Raw genomic sequence first — 17,031 nt, forward strand, 5'->3', positions numbered from 1 at the left:
GTAATAAATTGCTTATCAGTGGTAGTAATAAATTGCTCTTCAGCAATTTATTACTACCACCAGATTAGATTAGAAGAGGTCACCATAGGCAAACCCTTGATTTCAAGCAACTTTAGTAATTTAGAATAGATTAAAATTGCTTGTTGGTCACTTATGACCAGATTGTAATCGTAAATAAACAGAAAAAATATTAGTATTGAAGTTATCGCACATTTTCTGCAAAAATCAGAATGTCACTTCTCACATCCACCTCAAAACAAATCTGCCCTACTCTAATATTAAAATATGTTAACAACCAACTAAAATATGTAAATATACATTTTGCTGTATTATTAAGAAATTATATGTTTACAACAGCAAGTTGAATAAACATCAAACCAAAAGTTACAAAAATTTTCTTCTATATTCTTTGTGATGGATTTTATTTTGTTACCTTGTACGAAATCGTGGTTTCAAATTGTTCACAGTCCTCTTACCTAAAAAAAGAAAGAAATAACAATTAGAAAATATATTAATTGCTACAGCTATATGGAAAAATTAGTTTTATACAAAGGAATTATGTCCGTTATAAAAATACTAGTGATTTTGCGCGTCACCACGCAACGGGGGATCCAATCAATTGCCATCTACTGTCACTCCACTCAATTTTCTCTGAGCCCTATTATTTAATGCTAGGACGTAAACAAAATGATATTTTAGTATGTACAACTTTTATAACAAATAAGTCACTTTTGGAGAATCTTATGAGATCTACGTACAAAAACCAGCTTAATTATATGTTGGTAAAGCTCGATTTTTGTATTAAATTTTTTACCGATCACCAAATTTTCAGCCAATATTTTAATATCAAAAAACGTTCATGAAGAGCTTAAAATAAAGAGCTTAAAATAATAAACTTCTTGAATGAAATGACCGGTCTTTTCACCTCCAGATAAATATTGTCCTATCTGACAGATAGTTTTCTAGAGGATATACATTTATTCATAGAATAAAATATACCTGTCTTTTCAAATATCACGTTATGTTGCGGTTATTTATGTGTAAGATAAATGTAACATTTATTTCGGAACACACCAATATTTAATTAATTGTCAAAGAAATCACACTAATGTTTTAATAGCTCTTCTTCTTCCTAATCAGTAGACCCATTTGTACCTTTCGGTGTTGGGCCGTTTAAAATACAATTCATTACATTACAATATTTGACAGTCTTCTGAGGTGTCCTAGCTCTTAACGAACTTTCTCCATTCCTTCCTATTGGATGCCATCTGTGTTGCTTCCTGCCAAGGCTTACCCTTACTCTGCAGTATCTGCGAGATGTCACTGTTCCATTCTTTAATGGGTCTTCCTCTTCTGTTCTTCCCTATTGGTTTGGCGTCCCACACTCTTTTAACTTGTCTATTATTGTCCATCCGGGTTAGATGTCCGAACCATGCCAATTTTTTCTCTTTGATTGACTCGAGTATCGGTTTGATTTTGAGTCTTTCTCTTATTTCTTCATTTCTGATTCTATCAGTTCTTTTTACTCCTATCGTTCTTCTGAGGTATTTCATCTCTGCTGCCTGAATTCTGCTCTGATGTCTTTTGTTTAATATCCAATTTTCTGCTCCATATGTCACTGTACGTCTATATATTGTTTTGTATATTGTCATCTTGGTCTTTGTTGATATTTCTTTGTTTTTAAGGAATCCTCTATTTAGTGCTTGGAATAGTTTTCCTGTGTTTTCCATTCTGTTGTTAAGATCATCCTCGATGTCTCCTTTGTTGTTGATTACTGTTCCTAAGTATTTGTATGAATTTGTCTCTATTATTTTTTGTTGGTCTATCATTACTTCTATTTGGTCTTCCGTCCCTTGTTTCCTTGATATTTTCATTATTTGAGTCTTCTCTTTGTTTACGTTTAAGTTGTATTTGCTTGCTTCTAGGTTCCATTTCTCTAAGTTGTATTTCAGTTTTTCGGCAGTTTCCGCAATTAATACTATGTCGTCTGCAAATATACACATCTCAGCATTTATCATTTGCATTCTGTTCCAACCGATGCAGTATTTCTTGAATGTTTTCCTACATTCTGTCACTATCTCATCTATTACATTTATGAATAGTACTAGGCTGAGACTTCCCCCTTGTCTAACTCCTTGGGTTGATTCAAATGGTTCTGACTGTATATTTAACATTCTTACTGTATTTGTTGTTTTCATGTATATACTCTTTGTTGCTTCTATCAGTTCTTCACTTACTTGTTTCTTCTTTAGGCTTTCCCATATATCTTTTCTTTTGACTGAGTCGAATGCTTTTTCCATGTCTATAAAGCTCAGATGTATTTCTTTATTTTTCTTTAAGGCTTTTTCTATTACTTGTTGCATGGTGAATATATGGTCTTGTGTGTTGTGTCCTTTCCTGAATCCACTTTGTACATCCTCTAATTTATGTTCTAATTCTTTTCTAATTTTCCTTTCTATTATGGTTTCGTATACTTTTGCTGCTACACATAGTAGTGATATACCTCTATAGTTCCTACAGTCTCTTGTGTTTCCTTTCTTGTATATAGGTATAATTACTGCATTTGTCCATTCTCTGGGTATTACTTTTCTCTTCCATATTAGGTTATAAATGTATAACAATTTTTTTTTTGCTTTTACTCCTATATATTTCATCATTTCTGGTGCTACTTCATCGCTTCCTGGTGCTTTTCCAATCTTTATCTTTCTTATTGCTTCTTCCAGTTCTTCTTTTTCTATAGTTTCTGGATTTTCCGTGTTTCTCATGGATACTCTCCTGTTGTGGCTTTCCTTCTCCATTGTATTCACTTGATTTCCATTCAGTATCAGCTGAAAATGTTCCCTCCATCTTTCCATTATTGTCTTATCGTCGTTTATTATTGTTCTTTCCTTGTTCATTATTTGTTTCAGTTTCGTTTCTTTGTTGCTTCTTAGGTTTTTCAGTGTTCTGTAAAATAATTTTGCGTTTTCTGTGCTGTTTTCTTCCATTTTTTCCCCGAATTTTTCCCAACTTTTCTTTTTCTGTTTCTTAACTATCTCTTTAACTTTTGTTCTTTGTCTTTTATAATTTTCATATTTTTGTTGTGTTTTGTCTTGGATGTATTCTTTCCATAATTTCTTCTTTTCTTTTATTTCTCTTTTCACTTCATCGTTCCACCAAGATGTTCGTTTCCCTCTGTTGTTATTTCTTGTGGTTCCACATATTGATTTAGCTGTTTTTATCATCGCATTTTTAAATTTTCCCCATTCTTCTTCTATTGTTTCTGTTATTTCATGTTCATTATCTATCTCTTTCTCTAGTCCTTCTGAGTATCTTATTCTAGTTGTTTCTTCCCTTAGTTTATAAATTTTTATTATTTCTTTGTGTTTTCTGTTTATGTTCTTATTCCTTTTTATTTCTTTTCTTTTGCTTTTGAATGTGGTTTCTAGTAGATAGTGGTCACTACCAATTTCATAACTCCTTTTTACCCTTACGTCTCTTATCCAGTTCTTCTCTGTTTTTTGCACTATAGTATAGTCTATAATTGATTGTTCGTCTCTTTAATAGCTCTTTTGATTATATAATTTGTAGTGGCAGTGCAGTGTATTAATAATTTAATAACGATTAAAAAATGATACATGTATATTAATTCTTCTGAGGTATCTTTATAACACTAAAATATTATATAAGGTTAGCTCAAACATTTTTAACTTTAACAGAAAGTTCAGTAATGTCTTTATTTAGCAATTCATCTTCAAAATTATCTTCATTTTGATTTCTCGCTAGGTTATAGAATGTTGCTGTAGATTAGAACGGTTGAATCTTTTCAACTTTACAGCCACTACCATTGGATAAAATAGTACCTAAACCTTCTCTTCCATACATAAAAAGTTCTGTTGCATATCTGCTTTTAATATGGTATTCATTATAGAAATTTTTCTTCATGGATTGTTTAGTGGGCCCCTTTAAAATGGCGTCACTGTATAATCAGAATCTCCAAGTAACAATCCATTTCTATTATCTCCATTTAAACTTTTTTTAATTATCAAGATTATGAAAATGTAAAAAGCTTAAACTAAGTAAAGAAAAGAGGTAGAATACCTACTTTTATAATCTTTTATTTATAATATATTCTCACAATATAGATCACTCTCGGTTTACTTAATCTAAACCTCTTAAAAAAGTCTCTATACAAAAATTTAAATGGTCGATTCTGCCTCAAATATTATATTCTCGCACCAAATCTATAAACATTAAAATCCATAGTCTTCGATTTCGTTAAATTTTCTAATACTGGATCAAAAAACGTCGGTCGGTCTCTCACCCACAATCAACAACAATATATAGGTTATATTTTTGATTTTGCGATAACCTCTAACATAATAACAGACTACAATAAACACAATTTATCTTCCAGATAACTTCTTATTGGGTACTTTACTTGGCAAATAAATATTTTACATTTTGTCTGTCAGATAAGTTTATTCATATCAGTTGGTAGTTCAGATTTCATTCCTAGGTAGCACTAGGTGTTTAAATCTAAACTAACATTTAGTTTTAAATTATTTTGTTTACTAATCTTAAAATTATAACAACCAATATTTTTGTCAATATTGCGAAAAAATTAATTGTATTATTAACTATGTTAATATGAAATTAATATTATTAGTATCCAGATTTAGCCATACGGCTCACACTCCCTCTAAGGGGAAAATTCACTCATCCCAGATACCTACGGTATCAAAAGGATTGAGCTCTGGTGGGACTCTTTCCGTGTTATCGAACCCTAGGTGACTTGGTATGTTGGAGTGTCTCCCAAAAATTTTCGTACACATCTAGATGTCGCGAGGAGTAAAGATTTCTGTATGGACTTATAGAGATGTTCATTTAGACCCAGCTGTTTCATGTTCTCTAGGAGGTTTTTGGGAATAACACCAGTAGTAGATAGAATAATAGGTACTGTCTGGGTACTTTCCATTCTCCATTGTCTCCTGATTTGTATTTTTAGATCTCTGTACTTGGCGATCTTTTCGTTGTATTTAACACGTAAATTATTGGTGTTGGGTATCGCCACATCAATAAGTGTTGTTTTCCTAGTAAGTTTATTAACTAGTATGAGATCCGATCTATTATGCGCCACTGGTTGGTCTGTGAGCACAGTGCGGTCCCAGTATAGCCTATAGTTGTCATTTTCAAGCATTCTGTCAGGGACGTATTGATAATAAGGAAGATGGTCGGTTTGGAGAAGTCCCAGTTTGTCAGCTAGTTCTTGGTGGATAATCTTTCCTACTGAGTCATGACGTTCTTAATAATCAGTACCGACAAATGCCTATCAGCTACCGGTAAGATGGATGGTTTCTTGGGCTTGACATTCATATCGGCATTTGCCATTTTGGACTTGAGAATCTTTAATAATATTAAAAGTGAAACTGGAACAAACCATGAAGTGGAAATATCCAGGAGTGGCTAGTATACCTGTTGAATACAAAGCACGTGGTGTTCGTGTGTATTAAGGTATAAAAAAATTGCTTATTACAAGCTTAAATTTTTATTTTAAGAAGATCTTTTCGGAATTAAATCATTCCATCATCAGTTAAATAAAAAGTTGTTAAAAAACATTGTATGGCCACTTAAAAAAAAAAACTTTCGAAGGACATCCGTATTAAAATATAATCCTCATGGTTTTATCAAGGTAAATGCAATAGACTTAACTTATTGATTATTAAAACTGAAGATGGGGGCATCTTACATGACCCCCTGTAGCTACACTCTTCACCAGCTACAGGGGGTCATGTAAGATGCCCCCATCTTCAGTTTTAATAATCAATAAGTTAAGTCTATTGCATTTACCTTGATAAAACCATGAGGATTATATTTTAATACGGATGTCCTTCGAAAGTTTTTTTTTTAAGTGGCCATACAATGTTTTTTAACAACTTTTTATTTAACTGATGATGGAATGATTTAATTCCGAAAAGATCTTCTTAAAATAAAAATTTAAGCTTGTAATAAGCAATTTTTTTATACCTTAATACACACGAACACCACGTGCTTTAATAATATATTTTAGGTAATTTTTTGTTGGAATAACCTGATCCTGAACGGCAAGTAGGAAACCTTCAGTACGTATTTAATGCCTTAAACAAATTTTTACTATTAAGATATGACCGATTTAGTTGTCTTACTCTTCGCACGAACTCTGAAGTTAGTTCAGTTTTCATTTGTTTATGGTCAATTTTCCGCGCTTGTTTTACTCCGAGATATTTGTAAATATCATTTTCACCCATTGCCTCGATGTTTTGGCCATATTGCATATCGAAACCTCCGGGCTGAACCTTTCCTCTGACTATATTTAGTATACGGCACTTGTCTAGACAAAAATGCATACTAATATAATTTGAGAAATTTTCTACAGTTTTTAGCATCTGATCTAAGTGGTTTCGAGTGAAAGCCATTCATTTCAAATCATCCATATACAACCAATGATTAAGCTTTGCCACAACAGTATTGTTATTTTTGATGCTAAAACCTGAGTCAGTGGAGTTCAGTAGCTGAGATAGTGGGTTCATCTTTAAACAGAACCAAAGAAGACTCAACGAGTCCCCCTGGAAAAAGCCCCGGTTAATTGGGATATCTTCAGTTTCGATGTTGTTTTCACCGGGTATTTGAAGGTGAATTTTAGACTTCTACTCCGTCAATATATGCTTTAAAAAGGTCATTATATTATCATCGACTTTACATATTTTTAATATATCTATAAGTCATTCATGCGGTACTGATTTAAAGGCCTTCTTGTAGTCGATGAAGGCAGTGAAAAGGTTCCTGTTTTTGGTGCACGCCTTATTGGAAATGACTGAGTCGATTATAAGTTGTTCTTTCCAGCCCATGGAACCCTTAGCGCATCCCTTCTGTTGAGGCTCTATGATATTGTTTAGAAAACAGTGTTGGTAGATACGCTGGGCTACACAGGATGTGTCCAATTTGTACAAAGTTGGAAAACAAGTAATTGGGCGGTACTTGGCTGGATCTTGGGTGTTATTTTGATCCTTCGGTATTAGATAAGTGGTTCCCTAAGTAAGAAATGGTGGTATTTCCTGCGGATTAAAAATAACATGATTAATTAATACTGTTAAGAGCTCGTGTACAGTCCAAAACTTCTTTAGCCAGAAGTTTTGAACTCCGTCTGGTCCAGGAGATTTCCAGTTATGAAGCTCTTTGATAATGTTCGAGACTTCATCAGCGGTGAAAGGTTGATAGGAAATATTACTGTAGTGTTGACAGTTGTTCGTCGTTTCTTTAATCCATCCAGCATTGTTGTTATGAGTAGCTGGCGTCGAAAGTTGGGTTCCCCAAAACTCATGAATTTCTTCTTGGCTTGGATAGGATTTATTTGCAGTTTCTACAGTGGAATTAAGTTTTCTATAGAAAGCCTTCTCTGCTTGCTCAAAAAGTATATTGTCACATTTCCGGTTGTTACTAAGTTTGTATCTCCTTAGGCGGCCTGAATAAACAGATAGTTTTTGTTTTAATGTGTCCAGGCATTGTTTAGGTATGTTGTTTTTTGGATCATGTCGTGAGTGTCTTAGAGTGTTAAACAATATTTCTTTAGCTCTCTTGATAATCTTTCTACTTCTTACTCCTCTTATGTATTCTGTTATTTGTCCAATGTCCCTACGCAGTAATTCAATCTTCCTCACCAGTCGTTTTTCCCAGGGTGCTATTCTGTTACCAGTCCTTCCGATGTTGTTACCCGTCGTGTTCTGATCTTAATGCCCATAACATTAGCAATTGCTGTTGCTACACAGTAAATCAGCATATGCAAATATTCTAATGTATGGGCATCCACGATATAATTGGGTAGGACTTCAGTGTTCACAATTTGTAAAAGCCTTTCTAGTTTCTTAGAAGAGTTTATTTTTGGTAGCGGTGGTCTGCTAAGTGGGTTTGTTCCACTAAACTCTTGTACGGCGCGTGCCATCTCGTTTACCAGACTATCGTGCAACTTGTTATTGTCCTGCTGTGTATTATTAGGTTGAGTTTCTTGTATGAGAAGCCCAGGAAGCTTATTAGTATTATTAATTAAACGTATGGTTTCAAGTACAAAATATGATTGAAATGTTAGATGTTGGTAGTTCAGATAAGTGGCGTAGTTACCCTACCGGACAAACAGTATGACTGGTCGTCCTAGCCTTTTATATAGACAGATATCTGTTCACGAATTTAAAATAAACTAATAAATAAATCACCAATTGTATTAAATGCCATATTAATTTGTAAAGAATACATTCAAAAGAAAAAAAAACGAACTCAACATCAAAAATAAAAAATTGATATATTTGATTCTTGTAAAAAATTCCGATTCCGAGCTGCAATATATAAGCCGTTGATATATGTATAGCCAAGTACTGAAGTACAAGTCCGTAAGCGGGTATGAAAATATGGCGTACAGCTCAATCAAAATGATTTAAGTGTTCCGGTATGAGAATGAAGTACTAAGGGGAATGAAGTATAAATGCTCCATGATACGTAAGAAATAGCCTGAGACCTGAAAATGGAAATGGTTGCAGATGTGATTAAAGTATTTGCAAAAAAGCACGTAAACAGATTTCGTAACCATACGAATGTGGAGGCTATTCAACTTCCGGAACAGCATGGAATTTACTATTTTTGTTGGGAATATCAACCACTGTTGATTTTGTCAACCACTTTTTCTGCTGCTTTGTTTATTTCTTGTTTGGTTTTTGTTCACCGTTGCGCCATTTGTTGTTCTTTAAACTGCATCTCTATATTTACTTCTTCTACAAATATTCTTTTTATTTCTGTCCCTTTCAATTTATCTACATCCCATCTTCTCTGTAATTTTCGTCTTTCATTCTTCTAGTGCTTAGTGCGAAGTTGATAACAGTCACAAAAATGTACAATAAAAGGATGCAAATATCTGCAGCGCTTTTTTAACACCATCATCAAAACAGGCTACTTTCCGAATCAGTGGAAAATTTCACAGATTTTCCAGACACCAAAACAGGAAAAAACAAAAAGACCTAAAATTCTATAGACCTATAAGTTTACTGCAAAGTCTATCAAAGGTATTAGCAAAGCTTCTATTGATAAGATTGATTCCAATCTTAGAAAAACCCAATCTTATTACGTATCACGAATTCGGCACCAGGTTAAAGTGTGGGGCAATTGAACAGGTCCACAGAATAGTAAAAAAATCTCCTATGCACTGGATAGTAAATCCTACGTCAAGCAAGCCTTCGATTAAGTTTTGCATGAAGTCCTACTTTATAAGATAAAGAAACAATTGCCATATCAAAGCTCCACCTACCAAAGCAGGTGTTCCACAAAGAAACGTACTAAGGCCTAATTTAGTCATAATGTTTTCTGCATATCTCCCATGCAGCAGTAACACAGAAGTTGCTACTTTTGCAGACGACACCGCAATACTGGGCATGGACTCTAGTCCTACAAAAGCATCAGAAAATTTACAAAAAATCCTAAATAAAATAGAAACTTGGCTAAAACAATGGCGTATTAGAGTAAATGAGACCAACTCAACACATGTAACCATAATAATGAAACGAGGTGAATGCCCCCCAGTCACAATTAATGACAAGCAACTAAGTAAGGCAAACGACACAAAATACTTAGCTATCCATCTTAATAAACGACTAACCTGGCAAAAGCACATCTTTACCAAAAGAAAACAACTAGCATTAAATTTAAACGTGTGTACTGGTTGATTAGACGAAACTCTAAATTAACATTGGATAACAAACTGGTTATTTACAAGGCGATATGGACATATGGTATTCAGCTATGAGGCACCGCTAGCAATTCTAATCTTGCAATCCAACGCTTCCAGAATAAAGTGTTAAGGTCTATAGTAAATGCTCTATGGTATGCTACATCTTCGTCTATAGAAAAAGATCTGGAAGTGAATTTGGTAAAAGAAGTTGTAACAAGATACAGTGTCAAATATGGTGAACGGAAAAAGTACATCTCAATGAACTTGCGAAGCGGGTATTCGATGACAATAATGAAGTGCGTAGGCTGAAACGTTTTAAACCAAATGATCTACAAAACAGATAATTTTTAAGCAAAACCAACTGTATTTTAAATTCTACCTTAATTATGTGATTGTGTTTTATTATTTTATTGCTTTTAACTTTCATACTTTTTAATTCATAATAAATTAGTAACATTTACAGTTGCTAAATAAAGAAAAGAAACTCTGCTCTGGAAGAAGCTCCTACACGCTATGTAAACAAAAAAATTACTTATTATTCTATGTTTTTGGATAGACTGTAATTTTAGGTGGAATTAATAAAAAAAGTGCTGAGTTAAGCTGTAAAAATAATTAGGAATATAGTGGAGAAACATAATTACTAAGTTTGTTAATAAAAGTAATTGCTCGTTAAGTAGTAAGTTTGTTAATAAAAAAATTTGCCCGTTAGTCAAATTTTTGAGCACTGCTTAGGTGTTTATACAAAAAAAAATCCACAAACAGAAATATCAAAAAATAACATACAAAAGGGTAAATCCCGTGTAATGGAAAATAAAAAAAATTATATACAACAAAGAAGCCATATTTATAAACATTTCCTTTAGATATATATGTTCTAATATAAGTAACATGTTTCATAAACTAACAAAACTCACAATAAAGTAGATTGTTAAATCCATTAACAAAACGATAATAAAATATTGTAGACATATATCATCTGTTGTCCTTCAGGTAAAACACTTGAAAATTGTTGTCAATTTACATTACAAATTGTTCGACTTTGTATTACTCTTCAAGAAGAAAACAACTTAAGCGACGGATCGAGTAAGTCATTGTTTAGTCATGTTACTAAATAATTACGGAAAATTATTATTTATTATTGTTTTATAAAGTAAAAAATGTTTTATGGTATTATTCATGGTCGTAATGTTATACCTACACCATTTTAACACGGTGATTTTCATTGTATATTTAGAATTATGACATAAATATAACATTCTATATACTGAGAAAAATGTATATTTCTTACATTGTATAAAATTTTTGTATCTAATTTTATTGGATTTAGGTATTATGTCGTGTTAATCCAATTGCGCCTCTTATGCTGTTGGGATATTATTATTTCATCTCTGTCTAGGTATATCTGCCCTTCTTATATTCAGTTATTCTATCCTTATTAATTATTTTATAAGATAGTTTTGATTTGCAGTATAAGTAAAACACCATGTCTTTTGTGTGACTTACAAAAACCACTATAGACCAGAGAAATTAGCAAAAAGAAAGCCTTTTTCGTGACAGGAGCTTTTCAAAACTTTCTTCTGACATTCGCAAAAACTGTTTAAATTGCTGTTAACATATTTAATCCTGCATTTTAAAATTTATCTTATAGCCACGTTCGAACCCACCATCTTCTATTAATTTTGTTTGGAGTGGTTTCTACAATTAAAGCTGCTGAAGCCAATATTAGTGGAAGAGCAGCTACCTTTCTCTTTTGTAGTCTAGCTACACGTGGGTACTGTATTTCAGAATTTTTGTTCATAACTAATATTCAATTCACACACTAAATTCAAACAAACAATAACAAATAACATCCAATAAAAAAAACATTGGTACTACTGAATATGGTAACGTTTGACATCAAGCTTTATTTGTAGTCAAACAAAATTTATTTACATACATTAATAAATAAAATCATGAATTTCTTCGTGGATTTACTGTTTGTGTAAAATTCGTATAAAAATGCAAACATTTAGAATAAAAAACTTACTATATATTGATGCGACTTAAAATTACAGTGTTTTTGTAAACCTATTTTACAATACTTAACACAATTGTTTTAATCGTTAAATGATTCAATTATTTTTGAATAAAAATAAAGCTTTCTCTTCAAATTGGTGCTTTTAGAATTCATGTAGACCGTAGACCTAATAGTTTACGAATACTAAAGTTATAGACAAAAAGCTTTCTGGGATAAACAATTTCAATTTTACAATAACTGAAAAAGTGAAAGTGAAACTTCTTGAAATTATATTTTCTTTATAGCTGAATAGATTACGCGAATATTATCACGCGAAGTTAAACTTCTCTGTGCATTTTTAGAAAAGTTATAAATAATTTTCAAAAAATAGACTTTTGAAGCTATTTTTGCAATAATTAAGAAACAAGATAACAAAAATAACTTTACCTACTCTCATTTTAAAGATTTTTCTATGCTTTGTCAGTAAAATTTTGTCACATTTCCATATAATTTACCGATTGCATACTTTTAGTATTTAAAATCAAATAGTGATCTTACATTGTTGATATATTATTTATAAGTAAACACTGATGTTTAATTCTTTGTATATATTGTTTACATTACATATTTTTATCACTAAATTTATCAAAAGCGTTTAATAGATATCTGTATCAAAGAGTGTCGCGAAAAAGACTTTTATTTGCTAATTTTTCTAGTCTATAAGAATACTACAGAGATTACTGTTTTTATGTAGGGTAAAGGACCCAATAGTCAGCCTCGAACCAGTAGCCGGCCTTTACAGTCTTTATTATAATTAGACTTCGGCAAATATGCAAATAAAAATGTAGAAAATATGCGCATAAATATGCACGTGTTTACCCGAAAATATGCAAATATTTTACAAAATATGCATACAAATAAATAAAAAAATCGTAAAATAGTAACAATTTTATTAAAAAAAAAAGTGTACATAACTAAATATTTCCTACTATTCATTAAGATTTACATTTATTTTAAGTAACTACATAATTTTTAAGTATGAATAAACTTATTTAGAATTATGGTAACAATAAATGACCAAGTGGTGTTCAAAATTTTCTAACAAAAACTTGTGGCTTCTGTCTGAGTACATATATTTATATATGGAAAAACTTCGTTCAACATCAACTGATGTAACGGGAGCATTTTTCAAACTAACCAAAACATTTGGTTCTAAATTAATTGTTTCCGAAATATTTCCAGCTAGAACACTGACTACTTCAGAAAGAATATGGTAACCTTTATTTTTTTCATGTGCGACAACATGACGCAAATTCTTTTATTAATGCTGTACTTTCGAACAATGACAGTTTTGGTGATTCTAACTGAGTAATTGTTTTTTGAACAAAACTAAAATTTGATTTTATAAATGAAAGTTCTTGTTGAAGCAAGTTACTCTGAAAAGTTTGTTTAGAATCCAAAATAGATTGGGAACTTTCATCTGTTAACGTATCAATTATGTTCTTTATTTTAACAAAATGATCTGCATAAAAATTAGCTGCTTCTAACCATGTTCCCCATCGCGTTAAAATAGGTTGTGGTGGAAGAGGAATGTTAGGTAGCATTTCTTTATAAAGTTGAATTCTTATAGGAGATTTAAGAAATACTTTTTTGACACTGGATATCATGGTATTTACAAGAGGAAACTTTTTTCGTATTTCCTCTGCAACTCTGTTTAATCCATGCGCTACACAAGTAACATGTATTAAATCTGGGAAAAATATTTTTAAATTGTGTCCTGCTTTCACCATAGAAGGAGCAGCATCCGATAAAATAAGCAGTAATTTATTAGAAGGAATAGTTGTCGGAAGAAAAAGAGTTGCTAATGTTTCTTGTATAAAACGCGAAATTGTTAAAGCATTTGTTTTCTCAAGTTGCTGGCATGAAATAAGATGAGATTTTGGTAAGGTATCTTCTTTAAGAACACCAATCAATAAATGAGCAATATACTTTCCTGAGGAATCAGTGGTTTCGTCTACAGATATGTAAAAATAATTATCTGCAATTTCTTCCTTAATATTAATTAACACCGACGAGTATAGCCCGTTCACATTATTTCTTCTTAGACACCGATCACTTGGAACATTAAGTTTGCAATATTTTTTTAGAAACGAACTAAAATTTACATTTGCTAATTTTGAAAGCGGTATGTTTGCAGACACTAATGCGCGACACAAGTCTTCATTAAAAGTTTCTTGCTCATCTAATTTCTTTGAAGTAGATTGGAAACATTTAGCCATTGAAGTTTGATGTTTTCCTCCTATTTTTCCTTTTTTTGCAATGTGTGAAGCAGTTCTCACATGTTGGTCTATCTGAAATTTCTTCTCACATGCTATCTACAAATAAAAATAAAAACCTTTATTTTAACCCAACCTTTAAAATATAAAAATATACAAGGTGTTTTTGGTTAATCAAATAACTGGTTTGGAAAAAAAAACACTCGCTAAGTGTTTTAAATGCAGTATTAATCCACAAATTAGTTTTTCTTACTAACCATTAGTACATCATATAACTTATTTTAAAATTCAACAAAAGTTTTTTTTTTGTTAATTCAATTACAATAAAAATAATTGTGTTTTAGAATAGCTGACTTCATAAAAAAAAGTAAAGGTGAAAAATTTTTCTAAATACACACCATTGTATTGTACCATGGACAATTTTTTCTCACTAAAGGAAGCTATTTTTCATTTCATCATATCATCAAAAACAACCTACGAGTACTAAATTTCAAGTAAATACGTTTATTGGTTTTAAAGTTATTGTTGTTATTAACTAAAAGAATTTAATTTTTTTTAATTTTAACACCCTGTATCTCGAAAAGTAAATAAGTTTGACCCCTCATTAACTATATCGTTTTGTTCAATTTTTCGAGAAGTATCTACAGTCAAACGTTGTAAGTGTCATTTGGAAACACCCTGTATGTATGAAATATTAGATATTTAATAGAAAATATTAGATACTTACAATTTTGCTACAGACTGAACAGTAGATTTTTCCCATATCCATAGACAGCTCTTTATAAGGTTTAATCCAAGTTGAAGCACTGGTTGTTTTAGGCATTATAAAATCACAATCTTCCTTTTTGTTACGCACAACGAGTGTTTACGCTTTGAATATCAAAACAAAAATGATTTACAGATCTGAGCATCAAATTAGAAATGTTTAGGTACCTAATTCAATAAACTGGGAGATTTTGGAAAATCCCTAAATTAGGAACAAAACTATTAGCCGTTTACCTGCTGTTAAGATACAATAAATTGTAGATAGATTTGGGGATTAGATCATAAAATGCAAATGAGCGAACCTTTAGCGATTATCCAATAACTGAATGCCTCAGTGACCGAGACTTTCTAAGAATGTTGAGGGCTACTTAAATTGATCTTCTTTGAAATTGTAAATGTTTTGTACCTGTAGAGATTACGTACTTAGATCATTTCTTGATTAAAATGACTACAAAATTTTATACAAGAATTAAAATAAATTGGTATGTTTAAAAATTTTCAAATACAGTATAAAAATCTGAACTTTTATGCACTTTATGCAAACTTTTATACAAATATGCCAAAATATGAAATATTTGCATAAAATATGCACAATATGCAAAATATGCAATATGCATATTTGCCGAAGTCTAATTATAATGTAGATAGTGTTGAAATTAGTTTAAACCAGTGAAATAACTATTGACAAAATCTATGTCCCTTTATTGGTTAATACGCACACCCCCGAACCAATAGCACCACAGGTTGATGAGCTGTACTCGTTCATTTTCACTGCCTCCACAGACAAGTCTTGACGAGTCGCTGTTGCAATTATTTTCGTATAAAAACGTGTTCGAAATTTCGGTTTTCGGGAAGTATCTCTATGAATTTGATGTAATTTCTGGTGGATTTTATGTAATGATGTTGTAAAATGTTTATTTTATGCTAAAATTAATCATTAGACGCATTTTATTTGTTAATTGCGTTTTAATTAAGGGGCCGACTACTGGGTTTTCGATTTTTTAAGGTTGATCCAGTACTCTGCCACAAGGGGACAAAAACTACTAGTTTTTTACGATTTTCTTAGATTTCGTCAAAATTAATACAGCAAATAGTCCATATTTTAAGCCCATAATAGTCCATATTTGAATTGAATTAACCACTTAGATAACAAAAGGTTAATTTTACCAGTAGTCAGCCATGTATAAAAGTAAATTCACAACGAGGGCCGAGTAATAGACTTTAAACTCCAATAGTCGACCGTTACTTCTGATACATAAAACTGGATCTTAATGCCTTTTAATTAGGATTAAATTTATGGTAGGGGTTTTTAACATAAAAATCTTTTATTATAAATTGTCATCATGTGGAAAAGTCCAATCCACTGGTATAAAAAAGAGGAATTGTCACAAGTTATGTGAACCCTACACGATCGGCTACATTTAAGAGTCCCAGAAGTACCCCGTAAAATGGGACCAGACTTAGTACTTTTTAAAAAAGAAGAGACTGTCTTAAAAAAGTGGTGCATGGCCTTAGCAAAATGTGGCTTCCCTTTAAAACGCGACGATCTTCTTAATACTGTCCATAATATTGTTTCCCAAGAGTACATACCTAGACCTAACCCATTTTTAAATAATAGGCCGGGAAAAAATGGTACCAGTCATTTCTTAGACGAAATCCTGAGTTAAGTGAAAGGACACCCGAAAATATATCTAAGGGCCGAGCAGCAGTAACCGAAGAAAGTATTCGGAAGTAGTTTACTGAATAACTGAGGCACTTAGAAGATATAAACGCGACTGATATTTTGACTGACCTAGATCGTATTTTTAATGTTAATGATACCAGTTTCTACATATGTCCCAAATTAGGAAAAGTTATTGCACCTAGAGGATACAAGACTGTCTACAAAATCGTAAAAGGCCAAGAAAAGGAGGTTGTTACAGTTCTTGTATTTATATCAGTTTCTGGGAAGCTTTTGCCTCCGTGTGTAGCGTTTTCATATGTAAGACTACCAAAAGATGTTATAAACAGTATGCCTGCTAGATGGCTGTTAGGAAAATCAGAAACCAACCGGGTGGATGAAATCAAATATATTTTATGATTATATTGTTAAAGGTTTGAACACATGGGTGGAAGAAGAAAACATCAAAAAGCCAGTTATCGTTTTTGTTGATGGACATAAAAGCCACTTAACAATGCGGCTTATTGAATATTGTTACGAAAACGGTATTATCCTTTACGCATTTCCACCAAATGCGACACATTTGATTCAGCCTGCAGATGTGTGT

The 17,031-nt window shown here is 31.9% G+C and overlaps 1 long non-coding RNA gene across 1 annotated transcript in view; it reads right to left on the reverse strand.

Moving 5' to 3' along the window:
* Window positions 1-432: 432 nt before the first annotated feature.
* LOC140445736 (uncharacterized) overlaps window positions 433-17,031 on the reverse strand; it is a 380,882-nt gene continuing 364,283 nt past the window's right edge. The window contains exon 4 of the long non-coding RNA XR_011951437.1: window positions 433-476. This is a non-coding gene — a long non-coding RNA (uncharacterized lncRNA). The remainder of the gene's footprint in view (window positions 477-17,031) is intronic.

This window comes from Diabrotica undecimpunctata, chromosome 7 (assembly GCF_040954645.1).
Source record: "Diabrotica undecimpunctata isolate CICGRU chromosome 7, icDiaUnde3, whole genome shotgun sequence".
In the NCBI taxonomy this organism is placed as follows: domain Eukaryota; kingdom Metazoa; phylum Arthropoda; class Insecta; order Coleoptera; family Chrysomelidae; genus Diabrotica; species Diabrotica undecimpunctata.